Source organism: Rhincodon typus, chromosome 42, assembly GCF_021869965.1.
Source record: "Rhincodon typus isolate 14 chromosome 42, sRhiTyp1.1, whole genome shotgun sequence".
In the NCBI taxonomy this organism is placed as follows: domain Eukaryota; kingdom Metazoa; phylum Chordata; class Chondrichthyes; order Orectolobiformes; family Rhincodontidae; genus Rhincodon; species Rhincodon typus.
In genome coordinates, this window is record NC_063373.1 from 3,724,451 (window position 1) to 3,736,748 (window position 12,298).

Sequence of the window (12,298 nt, forward strand, 5' to 3'; positions counted from 1 at the left end):
AATATGAATGAGATTTAACCAGCATTAATGAGCAATTAAAAGTGGTGTGTGAAGAATTAACAGGGGCTAAAAAATAAAGCACAGGAATCTAGAAGAAAGTGTAAGGAGTTAGAATCAGAAAATGAGAAACTCCAGAAACAAGTATCTAAAGACCCTATCAAGCGCCTGAGCCCAAAGGGAAGAGTGCCAAATCCTGGTCTGGATAACCCTGTTTAAACCAATTGGCCAAGGACCAATGGAGGGCATAAAGGAGGGAGGCCAATTTAGACAGATTCTGGTGACTCAGAAGAAGGAACCAAATTACAACTTGCTGTCTTGAGAAGTAAATGGGCAAAAGTTAAAACAGAGGAGAGAGACAACAGGGATAATGGAGGCACCACCATCACTTACATTTCTAGAAAATGTTACTACCGTATGCCTGCGGACCCTGTAACAATAGATAAGCGGTCGAAAGAGATACCCAACCCTAAAAAAGAGGGAATGAAAATTTGGGAGCAACTGGAACAGCTGAGGATTATTTACAATCTGCAAACGATAGATGGGGTCCAGATATTGTCAGTGCTGATGACTCTTAGCGAAGGAAAAAGATTGAGTAGGAGAGTGTACGAAGATTGGGCGAGGATGAGCAAAATTTGAACAGGGGCTGGGCAGCAATACAGAATTGGTTGTGAAATGTTTGTCCACCAAAGATGGATTGGACAAAGGTGATGGTATGAACACAAAAAAAAGAGTGAGGATGCACTTGTTTATTTTGAAAGGTTTAATGTGGCATGTTCAGATCACTCTGGATTTGATATTAGGGAACGCAATGACCTGGATGACAGTAGTGTGAGACCTCTAAAGGCTGCCTTTGTGGCAGGACTGAAGTAGGAACTAGCTAAAATGTTGAAAGTAGCCCATCATGACTGGATGGACGATTTAATGACAGTTGGAAATCTGGACCATCGGTGCCTTAGGCTGGACAGGGACATGGGTGATAAGGTGAGAGCAATGCAAGTCACAGGTGGTAAACCAAGTGAGAATCAATGTCAGGAAAGTTCTCCCACCTCCACCCAAACCCCCACACACTGAAAAATGCCACTATTGCAGCAAGGAGGTCATCGGACAAGAACTTGTAGGGGTCAGTGACAAGACCACCGAGATGGTGCGCAAGACAGTTCTAAACCAGGATCAAACCCCTCCCCATAATAATTGTTGATAGACAGCATCAAGAATATGACTGTGGAACAACAGAAGGAAATGTTGAATAAAAGAAAAGAATTAGAGGAGCCTGCCCTTTCCCTTACCGTACCCCTGATGTCTCTCGTACAACAGTGAGGGGAAGGCATTTACATCCTTTTCAGGTTGGGCAATCAAGAAATAATCTGTCTTTTGGATACTGGAGCAGAATTGGCCTGTATCCCTCTTTATTATGGACAATAGCTACCCTTAAACAGGAAAACACTAACAGCACATGGAGCAGGAAGCGAAGGTCGTACTATTAAAAGAATATATCTGGTGCCCTTTGAATTGGGCCTGCATGAATTAACGACCTCGGTCTGGGTAGGATCAGTGGAACAAGCTGTTTTGGGAATGGACATTTCTGACCCAGGTAAGCACCTCCTTGCACTTTGGGGATGGTAAAGTTACCTGGTCCACAAGATGCATGAAAAAGGAAGAGTCAAGAGACCACCCAATCTGGGCAAAGGAGAAGAACGATTGCAGCTTGCTCCAAATGGAACTGGCATCATTCACCGGGAGTCACCCCTCCATGCACCAAATAATACTCCATTAACCCAGCCTCAATCACTGGGATCTTGCCCATCATACGACAAGTGGAAAAAAAGGCATATTTGTAAAAACACACAGCTCCTCCAACAGCCTCATACGGCCAGTGAGGAAACCTGACATGACTTGGTGCCTGACCATCAACAGAAAGGCCAACCAATGCATTGATCAGAAAGTTCTTTGGTCACTGGTCCTGCCAGTATTTTTAATGCCCATACACTGGAACATAAATACATCTCAGTGATAGACATGGCCAATGGATTCTGGTTGGTAGCCTTGGCACCTGAAGTCCAACAGTGGTTTGCCTTCACCATCCAGCAACCACAGAGGTGACATGGTGGCTCGGTGGTTAGCACTGCTGCCTGACAGCGCCAGGGATCCAGGTTCAATACGATCCTTAGGCGATTATCTGTGCAGAGTTTGCACATTCTCTGTATGGGTTTCCTTTGGGTCCTCCAGTTTCCACCCACAGTCCAAAGATGTCCAGGTTAGATGGATTGGCCATGCTAAATTGCCCTTAGTGTCCAGGATGCACAGGCTAGATGGGTTAGCATGGAAAATACAGGGATGGAGTGGGTCTGGGTGGAATGATCTTCAGAGGGTCGATGTGGACTTGATGGGCAGAATGGCCTACTTCCACACTGTAGGGATTCTAAAAAAAAAAGTACACCTGGACCTGGCTGCCACAGGGTTCCTACTATACTTCATATGGCCCTAGAAAATCATGTGTGATAATTACATGCTGTGCCTTCTACGATTATTCAGTATGTGGATGATATTCTAGTTGCCTCCAATACAGAGGAACAGCACAAACAGGATCTGCAAGTCCTGCTGGACCACTTGCACTCCAGAGTACATAAAGCCAATTTTAACAAGGCTCAAGTGTTGCAGGAAGAGGTTGTGTATTCGGGACACAAAATTTCAGAGGGGGAAAAACAGAACTTACCCAGGACAGACCTGCAGCAATTCGGAAGGCCCAAGAGCCCACTGCTATCCAGGAACTCAGATCCTTTTTAGGACTGTGAGACTTTAACAGGAACTGGATTGACTCCCGCACACAACGAGCACAGCCACTGAATGACCTCTTAAAGGGCAAGAGAACATCAAAGGAGGTTATCACCCTAATGGAATAGCAACAAGAGAATGTAAAAAGGTCTTATGCTTGGCACCAGCTTTGGATATTCCTGACAGTGGGAAGCCATTTACCCTTTTTGTAAATGAAAAAGAAGGATACATGACAGCTATACTAATGCAAGAGCATGGGGATTTACAAAGACCTGTTGGATACTACTCAACAAAACTGAATGCAGTTGCCCTGGGATGGGGAAGCTGCTTGAGGGCCATGGAAGCCACATATTGAGCTGTGATGGCTACCATAATATGTTTGGTCCTTACCAAAAACTAACTGTCAAGTGCCTCCACACAGTACATGCCTTACTGTCAATGAAGAGAGTATTGCAAGTAACGGCAGCCAGGAAGACCCGCTGGACAGCAGTCTTAGAAGCCCCCAATCTCAACATGGGCTGGCTAGCCCAGTTAACCCCTCAATTATGCTCCCAGTGTTCAGAGAGCAAGAAGAGGAGACAAGTATGAAGAAAAGTATGACTGCATGGAAATTTGAAAACAAATAGATGAAGCAGCTTTAGCAGCAGAGGAGCCTCTGCGGAAGCTGGACCTCATTCTTCCTATGAATGGGTCCTCTTTCATTGAAAACGGGATCAGAAAAGCAGGATGAGCTGTCACCAATCTGTGTGAAGTCATGGTTAAAAAAAAGTATTTATTCATTTATTTTCACGTGTACCAAAATACAGTGAAAAGTTTTGTTTATGAGCAGTACAGGCAGATAATAGTAAGCAAAGGATGAGCAGATCACAAAGACTTAGACGTGGGTATACAGGTTTCATTGAACAGGGCATGCACTAGGCGAGATCAATGTTAGCAAGACCAGCATTATTTGAGGCTAGAGAGTCCATTCATCGGTCTGATAACTGAAGAAGTTGTTCCTGAACCTGCTCGTGTTCAGGCTTTTGTATCTTCTGCCTGATGGAAGAGGTTGTAGGAGATCATTACCAGGGTGTGTGAGTCTTTGATGGTGTTGGCCATGTAAATGGAGACCATCGATAGAAGGTTGGCTTCTGTGATCGTCTGGGCTGTGCACACCATCTTCTGTAGTACCTTTTCTGGGCAGAGCAGTTTCCATACCAGGCCGTTATGCACTCAGACATTATGCTTTCAATGGTGCATCTGTAGAAGTTGGTGAGGGACCTTATGGACATGCCAAATTTCCTGAGCAGCCTGAGGAAGAAAAGGTGTTGTTGTGCCGTCTTGACTTTTGCAACTACGTGGGAAGTCCAGGACCCGTTGTCAGATATCATCACTCTGAGGAACTTGATACTGTTCACCAGTTCTGCTGGTGTAGATGGGCGGGGGGTGGGGAGGGGCATGTTCTCCTTTCTTTCTGAAGTCAATGATCAGTTCTTTAGTTTTATGCAGAGATCATATTTGGATTTCCTGTATTGGTCTGGGTCACCCAACGTGAATGCTAAACATCTGGTCTTTAGTAGGGAGTGGACTTCCTGGTTCATCCAAGGTTTATGGTTGGGGAACACCTGGATAGACTTCTTTGGTATGCAGACCTCCAAACATTTGCTAATGAAGTCCTTGACTGTGGTGGCATATTTGTCTAGGTTTTCTGCTGAACACTTGAACGTGGTCCAGTCCACAGTCTTCTGCTGCCTCAGACCAGCACAATACTTCTTTTCGTGAAAGATTCTCCTATTTCAGCTTTTGCTTGTAAGCTGTGAGGAGGAACACAGTGCTGCAATCTGATTTTCCAAACTGTGAGTGGTGGTTGGAGCGGTAGGCATCTTGGATGATTGTGTAGCAGTGGTCCAGAATGTTCAGTCCCCTGGTGTGACAGGAGATGTGTTGGCGGTACTTGGGCATCACCCGTTTGAGGTTGGCTTAGTTGAAGTCACCAGCCACAATGAATAGGGCCCAGGGAAATTTGTTTCTGGAGTGTTTGTGGTTAGGTAAATCCTGTCTAGGGCATTCTTCACATCTGCATGAGGTGGTATGTAGAGTGCTGTTAGGATGGCAGAGGTGAACTCTTGTGGTAGGTAGTAGGCACAGCATTTTATTGTAAGGTATTCAAGGTCTGGGGAACAACGTCTTGCCAGTGTCGCTACATCCGAGCACCAGAAGGTATTGATTAGAAAGCGTACCTCTCCGCTCTTCGCCTGACCCAATGACACCGTGTTGTCCATGCGGTTATGCAGAACCCGTCAGCTTGTAGGGTGCAGTCAGGAATGGTAAGGGTGAGCCAGGTGTCCATGAAGCAGAGCACACAACAAGCTGGACCAGGCCGGAACATCCGCCCAACAGGCTGGGTTGCATGCTCTATTGGAAGCATGCAAGATAGTAGAGGGGCCGACAGCAAATATCTACATGGAATCTCGCTTTGCATTTGGAGTAGCCCACAATTTTGGGACACTATCGCAAAAGGAGAGCTCCTTTCAACTGCAGGTACCCCCATCCAAAATGGGAACGAAGTCATAAATCTACTTGAAGCCATACAGTTACACCAAGAAGTCTCCATCCTGGAAAGTAAAACCGACACCAAAGAAAACACCCAAAGAAAACGAAGAAAACAGAAGCCCAGGAAATGGTCTGGCTGGCCAAGCAGCCAGAGAGGCTGTCTCACAAGAAGAGCCTCTGATGGAAGCCGCCATAATGTGTAAATTAAAGATGCTCATAAATATCTTCACCATGTTGAGAGAATTTTCGTCTGCTCTGTGTGTGGAAGGGATATACTTTGTGGTTGAGCCTAATGTCACACAATCGGGTTCACACTGGAGAGAGACCTTTTACCTGCTCTGTATGTAGGAGGGGATTCATGTCAGCATCCAGCCTAAGGTCACATAAGCCATTTCACACTGGAGAGAGACCGTTCTTCTGCTCTCAGTATGGGAACAGCTTCAGTCAGTTATCCAGCATCACTAAATATCAACATGTTCACAGTGAAAAGAAGGCATTCAACTGCTCCATGTGTGGGTAGGGATTCACTTGTCTTCCCACGTCACTTATCACAGGCATGTTCACGCTGGAGAGAGACGCCTGCTCTTTGTGCGGGAAGCACAGCTTCTGATACACCAGCATGGTCACGCTAGCGAGAGACCGTACACCTGCACTGAATTGAGAAGAGATTCACTCAGTCATCTGTAGTCATTGAGCACCCGCGTATTCACACTGGAGAGAAACATATTACCTGCTCTGTGAGTGGGAAGGGATCCACTTGGTCCTCCAATCTGAGCAGACATGGGCTTATTCATACCAGTGAGAGACCATTTAAATGCTGTGACTGTGAGAAGAGCTTTAGAAGCAGTAATGACTTGATGAAACACCAGAAAACACATTCTGGGGAGAGGCCATTGGCCTGCCCTGTGTGTTGCAAGGAATTGAATGATTTATCCACATGCCTGAGACACCAGCGAGGTCTCATGTGATTGTATTCTGCTATTACTGCAGCCAGAACTGAACCTTGTTCATTCTTGTAGCTGGGGTTTACTTCAGTGGGTATGCATAATCTCTTTAATCAAACTGGTGTCTAATTCTCCATATATCAGTCATATCAGATACACAGTGTTTGTGTCCTTGATTTCTCTCAGATTAGAGGAGACTGATAATATGTCCTGTTACTGGCCTGTTCTTGGGCCGTTCCTTCAACGTTAATGCAGAGCTTGTATTTATAAAATGACTTTCACATGTTCAAAATGTCCTAATGTTCTTCACAGCAACTGAAGTCCTTGTGAAGTCTAATCACTGTTGTAGGAGATACAGCAGCTAAACTGTGTGCAACAAACTCTCACAAACAGAAATAAGATGCTGGAAATACTCAGCAGGTCAGGCAGTATCTGTGGGGAGAGAAAGAGTTCACACAGAAACATGGCTATTGCAGACATTCTGTTTAGTGATGATCATTGAGGGATGTTTATTTGAGCTGTAAACCTGAGACCTGTCATGTCCTTTGAAACAATTTCATGCGATCTTTTATGTCCACCTGTGAAGGAAGATGCGGCTACATCTAAAGGTTCCCTCTGAATGACGGGATCCCTGACAGTGCAGTGCTTTCTTGGTCCTACATCAGAATATCAGCCGAGATTTTAAGGTTAAGAATCTGAATGGGATGTTTGAACTAACAACATCCTGACTCAATGATGAGAATGTAATTACTGAACAATAATACATCGTCATTACTTGGGATTATTTCTGGTCTGACACTTTTGAATGACAGAATTGTTACAGTGTAGAAAGATGCCATTCAGTCCATTGTATCTGCACTGGCTGTCTGAGTATTATTCTTGCTCTTATATGTTTGGTTGTTCTCATGGACATGTTCACTCATTGGGCTCTTGGTCAATGTCTGTTTTTCAAACAGTTGATGACAGTTTCTAGAGCAACATGATTCTACAGCAGGAATTGTAGAATGTTTTAGGAAATCATGAAGAAAACTACAGACATCAAACATCACAAAATGGTAATAATATAAACTAAAAAGGCTTTGGTTTGTGATGACTGGGCCTTAACCATTCATGTGTTCTCATTCAACACAAACTGCTTGAGAACTGATGATTTGAAGGTTACCTCTAAATTAATGGCAAGCACTTCTATCTCCGATGTAGAAGCATAATTTAAAACCACCCAAACATGGGCATAATTGTTCTGAAATGTCAATTGATGTGAGTTTCTAACTAAACCATTCAAGTGGAAATTGAGCCGAAGTTTATAAGGGATAATCAAAAATTAATAAGAATAAATGATAAACAATTTGGGTGGTTCCTGGGTTTCAAACTAGTTTCTTTTGGAAGATAATTATCTACAGATTTAAAAAGAACATTTTTCTTTCTTTGAGTTAGGGTTTATATTTAAAAAAAGTTCCAGGCATAATTGACTGGGATGCTGCTGACCCATCAATGCCACAGAAATATGTTCCTGCTCACAATCAGAGGCAATGTCTGAATAGCATCCGCAGTTCTTACTATCTCCCAATAGGAGTCGCTGTGCTCGGCGGTGACGTCCTCGGGTTCCAAGCTCAGGCCAGGCGCGCGGACATAGGAACCCCGCCCCCATCCATTGCTCCCCTTGCCCGTCCTGGAGCCACGGTTTCCAGGGCAACCGCTGCTGGCTCGGGTTGGAGCGAGAAGCCGTTGTCCCTCCCCCTCTCTCTCGAACCAGCTCAGGGAGTAGGGGAGGGGAGTACACTTAGCAAAATCTCTTCCCTTCATTTCCCTCCTCTCTCTGAGAGGGGAGCTCGTTGACACCGACGCATTACTTAAGTGGATTGACAGGGTAGCTGCAAAGAAGATGTTTCCGTCTGGTTGCTTGCGTATCTGATGTATTGCACTGGATCAAAGGCTTTTGGTCCTCAGTGATAAAGGAACTGTCTCTAATGTAGCCAATTTTGCTTTTGCTACCATAGGTAGGAAAGCAAATAGTAAGGAAGATAGTAAGGGTCTGCAGTGTAATTAAATAGGCCAAGTACACGTGAGAAGGTGGGGCAGATGTAGGATAATAAATAAAACAAAGAACTGCTCATGCTGAAGATCTGAAACAAAAACAGAAATTGATGAAGAAATTCAACAGCATCTGTGGAGAGCAAACATTTTGAGTCCAGTGACCATTCTTTAGAAGGGTCTCCAAGATACAGAGAATTTGTTTACGCTGAGGATGTGCAATCTTTGAGACTACTTAAAGTACAGGTTGATAGATTTCTGATCACAAATGACAGAAATGTTCATGGTGTCCCTAGTTCTAGTCTCTCCCACAAATGGAAATACCTTTCAGTATCCACCCTACCAAGTCACCTCAGGACATCATAAATTTCAATGCAATCGCTTCCCTGATACGAAGTTGGGTAAAGTAATTGTGAAGTGGAAGCCAGGAAACTAAAATGTGTGGTTCCTTTAAAAGATTTATTTGTGAGCAGCAGCTGAAGTAGCCAACACAGAGAGAGTCAAAAAGTGAAACAAGTTTTTCAAAAAAGCCTTACAAGTAGCAGGCCAAATAGAGTCTTGTTTTGATGTCGTGATGAATTTGAATTCAGCCAATTAATTTAAAACCAAACTCAGTGATTCAAGGCCAATTGAATTTAAAAACTGATGGTGTTGACAACCTGAAACCAATCATATTATAAAAATTTGGTTATGTTATTACGGATGTATGAGATGAGGGTATTTGGAAAATTGGAGAGAGCCAACTGCCATCTGAAAGAGAGACAACTGTCACCTGCCAAAGTTAGCACAATTCAGCTGTCAGAGAAAGCCAATCTAATTAATCAAAGGTATCACAGTATTTTAGCTCTAAGGCTTCATTGAAGAAATTATAGAGATAAAACATCCCTGATGGCAGAACAGAAGAAAGGTGTTTGTGAAGAGAGCTGGCAGAATATTCCAGAAGACAGTCTGTGCAAACTTGGAGAGATTAAGTTATAATTTATTGCTTTTTATTAATTGGGTTTATATTAGTGGGACTTGTTTTTATTTAAATGGCATTCCAGTAGAATTCAGACCAGTTAGGGAGCAGTTAGTAGTCTAAGGGGGAATTGTTGGTTTGTTAGTAATTTTGTTAATTTATTCATTGTTGGGTTAAATAAATAAATTGTTTCTTGTTACTTGTAAAGTGGAGATCAGGGATTTTCTTTCCTTTAACCATTCTTTTAATAGACTACGAGGGGAAAGATAAGCTTCTTTGGGTGTTTCAGCATAATTGCTAGAGGGGAACCCCTACTCCTGTCATAACCGATTGGGGCTTGTGATTTAGTTTTCATTATCAGGGGGGTCTGACCATTCCCCATTGTAACATCCCATTCTTCTAAACTGCAATGGATGCAGACCATCATTCATGAAAAAAATCATTCACCTGCACTGAGGCTACAAAGAGATTCACTTAGTTCTCAGGTACTTTTGAACTCTTTCCCACTCACCTTAAACCTATGTTCTCTAGTTTTGGACTCACCCACCCTAGGAACATTACATTGACTATTCACCCTATCCATGTCCCCCATGATTTTATAAACCCCTATAAGGTCACCCCTCAGTCTCCGATGCTCCAGGGCAAAAAGCCCCAGCCTATTCAGCCTCTCCTACAGAGAAACATTTCTTCTTTCACATTCAAAGGACAATGATATTCAGGTCAGGATAAATTGAGTAAATTTTTCTCTTCTAATACCCTGTAAAATTTGTTTAGAAAAGTCATTACTTGAAGTAGAAGATAGAAATCAGAGCACAAAAGTCTTTTCTTTCTTTTCCTGTTCCCCAAAATTTGTAAATTCCAATCTCACATATCCTCCTCCCTCCCTGGGCTGAAATCCAGTCCCATCTCCCCTATTTCTTTCCTCCACTCCCAGTTTCCTCCCCCTCCTCTGTCTGTCTTCATTTTCCAGCTTCCTGTCTGCAGACTGAGAATCAAATTAATGTATCAATCATTGTGTCTCCTAGTCAGTTCACAGAAAATAGAATGTCCCCTTGTATTCCAGAACAGACGTTTGGTTGAATCAGCACTGCCATGTTTCCAGGACCAACATTGAATAATTTATCAAGTGACATCCCCAATCGTCCAGGTATAAACTAATGAAGACTTTGTACAGATGGAAGAAAACATTCTCTCTTTTCCATAACTTCTTGAACAAGTTGTACATTGGTGGAAATTGGATTCTGTAAATGAAATCATACTCGACCAGAATAAGCATTACTGCAGATTGTTCCCCAATTTGTAAGCAAATACACACACACGTACACACACACGCCAAAACTCATGTCTAATTGTTCATATCATTTTGGCAGGGACACTTTATTAAACTTGACACATTGTATTGGGACTGCAAACAATCCTGCACTTCTATTTCTTTTTTATTAACTCATATTTTTCTGAAAAGAATTCGATTATTAGTTGAAAGGGACAAAGGTGGAGGCAGGACTGGCGAGGAGTGGTGGGGGTGGGGGGGGGGGGGTTGTGGGGTGGGATCAAAACAGAGACCGAGAAGAATATTAGGACTTTTTTGAGAAGACTTTCAAAATTAAATTTTGCACAGACATAATAATTTGAATTGCTTCAAACTGAGATGTGGCTTCCACTAATTTAGCGGTTCGATCAACTTATCTAAAATATTCCGCAATGCCAGCAAAAAATAAAACTCTTGAAATAAAGCATTAATTCACAGGTTGATCTTCTGGCAAGATGCCTGTGAATGTTCTCAGTACATTGGCGTACTTATTACGTTTTCACCACACATGAAGTTGTCGGTTTGAACCGGACGGAAACATTATCAAATGCTCTGAATGTCATAGTGAATGGAATTTTTATAGATCATGTCTTTTAGAGTTTAACTGAATGCATAAACTGATAGCTGTACGACATTCGGTGTTCCTCTGCTTGAAAAGAGCATCTGCTGAGACCCCTAAAAGTTCATGTCTGTCATCAATTTATTTTCTATTGTTGAACACTTCACAGATAGAAACACGGTATAGATCGTGGTGTACTTGATAGCCTACTGATTTTAAAATCTTTATTTGAAATTTTAATCAGATCATGAAAAGTGCTTGTTAATTACAGAACACCAGTTTTTAATGGTAATGTTGTCACCCAGCATCCATGGAGAACGAGAATGTGCTCCACATTCACGATCGGAGATCATTACGCAGGCGCAGTGACTGGGAGCGATTAGAGCATGCGCGGTGTCAGCCTGGGCAAAGTCAGAGTTGGATTACGGGGAAAGCAGCAAAGGATAAAAGACACGGAGTGACTGAGGGAATGAAGAGAAACGGAGCCGGTGGAGGAGAGGGAAGCCTTCATAGACACTTGGTGTAGGTCTGAGACCGTGAATAAGAGCCTGCGCATCCCTGTTTGCATCGATTAGGCGGCCGCCTTCTTTTGCCCGGGAATTTGGCCCGGATTTACGGCTGCCATTTCTATGCGGGGCAATTGGTAGCTGGGCCGACATTCTCATGCGGGGCAATTGGCAGCTGTGCGCATGCACCACCGCCATGCGCACGTTGAACAAAGACCAGAGTGAAGTCAATATATGTCACTGGTGCAGGCAGTGAATGTGGAAGGTGGTTGAATGGGGTCAATACCTCCACTGCTTCTCGTACATGTTAGTCCTGCTGCTGTTTTGTGTCGACGATAGAGAGACAATTATAATCAACAATATGGTGGCTCACCTTATTGCAAACTCCAATCCACATTTAGAGTTAACGTTTTGAGTCTCGTATGATTCCAGTTATGAAGACGAGCCGGCCCGGACTCCAGACGTTAACAGTAATTTTTGTTCACAGATACTGCCAGCCCTGCTGGGTTTCGAAAGGATCCTCTATGCTTTGTTTCAGAACAAATATGAGTTGGACAAAGAAGTTGGAATTACAGGATTACAGGTATGTGATTGGATTCTCAGGCTGTAGGGGGTTACAGAGAGATGGAGGTGTGTGGGGATGAAGCAGATTACAGAGAGATGGAGGACGTGTAGGCGACGGAGGAG

At 43.3% G+C, this 12,298-nt stretch overlaps 1 protein-coding gene across 3 annotated transcripts in view; it reads left to right on the top strand.

The window, feature by feature from the left end:
* LOC109937933 (zinc finger protein 23-like) overlaps positions 1-12,298 on the top strand; it is a 42,295-nt gene that overhangs the window by 11,416 nt on the left and 18,581 nt on the right. For 2 of the 3 annotated variants that reach the window (XR_007265917.1, XM_048619131.1), the window contains one exon: positions 12,099-12,194. The gene's annotated coding sequence lies outside the window, so the exon portion shown is untranslated. Of the gene's footprint in view, positions 1-11,464; positions 11,628-12,098; positions 12,195-12,298 lie in introns of those variants that run through there. The other variant, XM_048619132.1, reaches the window with a different exon arrangement.